This window comes from Canis aureus, chromosome 27 (genome assembly GCF_053574225.1).
Source record: "Canis aureus isolate CA01 chromosome 27, VMU_Caureus_v.1.0, whole genome shotgun sequence".
In the NCBI taxonomy this organism is placed as follows: domain Eukaryota; kingdom Metazoa; phylum Chordata; class Mammalia; order Carnivora; family Canidae; genus Canis; species Canis aureus.
In genome coordinates this window covers 30467419-30471960 of record NC_135637.1, presented here as the reverse complement: position 1 = coordinate 30471960, position 4542 = coordinate 30467419, and the positions used below count along the sequence as shown (strand labels likewise).

General features: G+C 48.3%; 1 pseudogene across 1 annotated transcript; it reads right to left on the bottom strand.

Moving 5' to 3' along the window:
• LOC144299430 (putative non-functional immunoglobulin lambda variable 5-48 pseudogene) lies at window positions 1–561 on the bottom strand (annotated as a pseudogene). The gene is made up of 2 exons (XR_013366170.1): window positions 474–561; window positions 1–353 (listed from the first exon to the last, which is right to left on the bottom strand). The product of XR_013366170.1 is annotated as a putative non-functional immunoglobulin lambda variable 5-48 pseudogene (transcript).
• Window positions 562–4542: the final 3981 nt, after the last annotated feature.

Genomic DNA, 4542 nt, shown 5'->3' with positions numbered 1-4542 from the left:
TTATCTGAGACACTGTGGGTAAGAGTAGCTGCTCTCACTGCCATGACCTGTAGCACAGTTGTAGTCAGCCTCGTCCTCAGGCTGCAGCCCAGAGATGAGCAGGAGCCCTGCATTGGCTGAGGTATCCTTGGATCCAGAGAAGCTTTTGGAGACCCCAGAGCCCTGGTTTTTATATGAGTCCGAGTAGTAGTACAGGAGATCCCGGGGAGGGCTCCCTGGCTTCTGCTGGTACCAGTGCATGTCATAGTCACCAACACTGAAGCCACTGCTCAGGGTGCAGGTGAGTCTGGCTGTGGTTCCCAGGGATGCAGAGAGGGAGGGTGGCTGGGTCAGCACAGGCTGGGACAGGGAACCTACAGACACACACGTCACAATGACGACAAGAGACAGGGTGCATGTTGTTGAGGAGCTGAGCCACAGGGATCTGACTCAGGCTGGAGTCCCCCTGCTCTTTCACTGGGGCCTGTCCCTACCTGTACAGTGACAGAAGAGCACAAGGAGGACAGGGGTCCAGGCCATAGTGACGCAGCCTCTTCTTAGGCCACAGAGCTTGGGTTGGGCTGTCCCTGGCCAAGGACCTCACAGAAGAGGGGCCACTCATGCAAATGTGACCACCCCTGCCTCTCCCTCCTGTGCACTTACAGGTCTGTGTCGCTTTGACAGGGAGGATTCCTGATGCACTAGCTTCCCCCTGGTGGGTCTGGAGGAAGCAGCTGCTGGGACCCACAAACAGACCCAGGTCCCAGGACTCCTCCAGATCCAGAGAGGACACAGCTGCCCATTACCCACTGAGATCAAAGGGCCCAGGACCTAGGCCTCCCATCAGTGGAGCCCAGAGCCCCTGTCCTGCAGAAACCCTGAGACTCCATCTCACTTCACCCCCTCCTGGTCTCAGGCCAAATCTCTCCTTTCCCACCTCAGGCAAGCCTCTCTTCCCCTGTTTCTCTGACCCCTGTTCTCCCACCATGCAAGAGTGAAGCTTCAGGGATGGATAGAGGTCCTGGGGTGTCGTCTCTGATCAGGATTCTTCTGTGTATTTGGATCTATCAGGAGGGGCCTGTGAAGTGCTGAGCCAGGAAAGCCTGGGAACTGCTGTAGGTCTGAGGACAAAACTTAGGGAACAGAGAGCAAAGTGGATCTGTCTCCACAGAGGGAAGCCCAAGGGAGATAGGCTGGCTCTGAGTGATGAGTGTGAGCAGGAGCTTGTAGAATGGACACACATCTTCATAGAGGAGGACATAGAGGGTGGGAATGCTGGGCCCTTCTTGAGCAGGACTGACAGGACACAGCAAAGGCTGGTGATTTTTCTGGAGGTTTGGACAGAACAGGTATCCAGCAGGGACAAGTGTAGAGCCATCCTGTGACCTCCTTTCCTTTTACTGTGAGAGTTTTCATCCCAGGTGTGCCTGTCGTCACTGCTGCTCATTACAGAATTAGCTCCAGGGGACATCCTAGGACAGAACTAGGGATGGGAGACCTGGAAGTTACATTAGGGCATGGCAGGAGGAATATGACAGCAGAGGAAACTGGGAAGGGTGAAGGGTTTGTGTCCCAAGGTGGGACAGTGAGAGGTGACCGACCCACTGGACCCCAGTTGTGGGAGGCACAGGGATGTTCCAGAATTTCAGGTGATTTTTTTCAACTTCCACAGTGTCAGGGTTGCCTGGAGTGTCAGGGTTGCCTGGAGTTGTCCAGAGGGGAGAACAGGTTGAAGGCTGGTGGTAGTCCTCTCATCGTGTGTCACAGTGTCTATAGCGTGACGTGGAGAGGCGTGGAGACACTAACGGACAACCAGGGCTGAGGGGTGCCTGCCCTCCTCCAGAGGATGGATATGTGTGTTACCTTAACTACCTACCTAAGAGCTTAGTCTGGATCATCCGCCCATTCATTCAGTCATTCATCTTTTTCTTTAAACATACATTTAAGGAATGTCCAATTATGTCAAATCTCTCTTCATCATGAGGCGAAATAAAACATGATTTTTATACATTTCAGAATTGCTCGTACTTGTCTGTTTCATATATTTGCATAGTTGCTGTTTGATTTTCTCAATGTCTGTGTGTGAGAGCCCAACATATCACACATAGGTTCCTAATCAATCACTTTGTCTATTTATCGTAAGGTTCTTTCATACACTGTAAAAACAGTTTGCAGTTTTATATATATCAAAGTTGAAGATAAGAAGTACCTATCGGGATCCCTGGGTGGCGCAGCGGTTTGGCGCCTGCCTTTGGCCCAGGGCGCGATCCTGGAGACCCGGGATCGAATCCCACGTCGGGCTCCCTGTGCATGGAGCCTGCTTCTCCCTCTGCCTATGTCTCTGCCTCTCTCTCTCTCTCTGTGTGTGTGACTATCATAAATAAATAAAAAATTAAAAAAAAAAAAAAAGAAGTACCTATCATGTAAGAAGAAAAGGAAGAGGGATCCCTGGGTGGCGCAGCAGTTTAGCGCCTGTCTTTGGCCCAGGGCGCGATCCTGGAGACCCGGGATCGAATCCCACATTGGGCTCCCGGTGCATGGAGCCTGCTTCTCTCTCTGCCTCTCTCTCTCTCTCTCTCTCTCTTTCTATCATAAAAATTAAAAAAAGGAAGAATCATAAAGAATAATTGAAAAATATCTCAAAAACAATGTCAGGTTCTATAAGTCAACATAAAACATAGAAACAAGTGATTGATGTCATATTACTTAGAAATAGTAACTAAAATTATGACAATCTGAGATCTAATGAAATATATTTCATCGTGAATAAACTGGGGAGTCACAGCAACCAGCGAGGATTGTTCACCTTGAAGGGAGCCTTGAGCCACCCCTAGAACCTGTCTCAGGCATCCCCAAGGCTTCTCGGGTCAGAGGAATCCTTTCCTACTGAGGAGGTCTGGAGCCAGTGGTGAGCACAAGGATGGGAACACTGGATGTGGGAGGAGAACCCAGGGCCCAGGAGCCTCTCCCAAACTTGGAAGATGCAGACAGAAACCCTGTCCCTTGCTGGCTCTAAGGTGATGCAGGCTGTCCTTGGGGAGAGCTGTCTTTGGCTGCACTGCTCATCTCTGAAGGCCCACGCTGATGCACTCTGTTCATGGGGGTCTATGGTACCCAGGAATCCCATCAGTTGGTCCAAGTGTGAGCAGAAAATCTAGGGGTGCCCAGGAGAAAAAATAGGATAAAGCTTTCATGACACAAGAGAGGTCATTTTAGCCCCAACTCTTTTCTGGGATCTCAGTGCTAATAGCTCTACCTTCCCCAAACTTGTCTTGCAAGTAGTCCCAGAACATGTCAGAATTAAAAAGAAATGCAAAACAAACAAAAAAATAGAACTCATGTCAGTAGTTAAGAATTTTAAGGAGATAAAGGGTATGAAAAACTTGACAGTCTTTTCCAGGACAGGATAGAGCCTAACCACATTAGAGACGACAAATCAGTGGTGAAACACCCAGTGCTGATTCAAAGGAAATTGGCCCTGCACTGCTTATCCCAAATTAGGACTAAAATCCTTCCCAGTTTACACTGGCTCTGAGAGCAGGTCCCAGCCTGTTCCCTGTGTAGGACAGGTACCTCTGCTTCATTCCTGAAGAAATGCAACTATTTATCTTTTATCCATACTTGATTCCTCCAAAACTCAGAAACTGTCATTATTCTTATACTTTTATGGCAATATATTTATTAACATAAGTTTGATAAGATTCCATTTTCCTCATAACAAGATATAATTGGAAACATTGGCTATATTACCAAGATGTTGGCTAGAAGGTCATATTTGAAAGAGATGTGCGTATGTACACATATATCTATACATACATAATCAGGTATGACTAGACAGATCTAAGGAACTAACATTGACTTTATGGATCCAATAAAGCCTTTTGGAAATATGAGTCAAGCACCTTCTTACAGTTTCCAACCTCTTTACTCGGTGAATCAAGAATGTCATGTCCTAGAAGGTGCAGGAATCTTGGATTTTTAGATACCTCAAGAACAATTTACTCCACTGGGTGTTATTTTGTATGTTGGCAAATTGAACACCAATAAAAAATAAATTTATTATTAAAAAAAAAGAGCTATGTACTCAACTCTATAGGTGTTGTAGATTAGGTCTGATGCCAAGTATGTGATACAAGTTTTCACTTGGCTTCTATCCTGGAGGAGCTGTTAAAAATTTACCCAAAGGAGAGGGAGGAGCAAGATGGCGGAAGAGTAGGGTCTCCAAATCACCTGTCTCCACCAAACTACCTAGAAAACCTTCAAATTATCCTGAAAATCTATGAATTCGGCCTGAGATTTAAAGAGAGACCAGCTGGAATGCTACAGTGAGAAGAGTTCGCGCATCTATCAAGGTAGGAAGACGGGGAAAAAGAAATAAAGGAACAAAGGCCTCCAAGGGGGAGGGGCCCCGCGAGGAGCCGGGCTGAGGCCGGGGCGAGTGTCCCCAGGACAGGAGAGCCCCGTCCCGGAGGAGCAGGAGCTGCACCGACCTTCCGGGGGGAAAGGGGCTCGCGGGGAGGTGGAGCAGGACCCAGGAGGGCGAGGATCTCCTCGGGCTCCCTG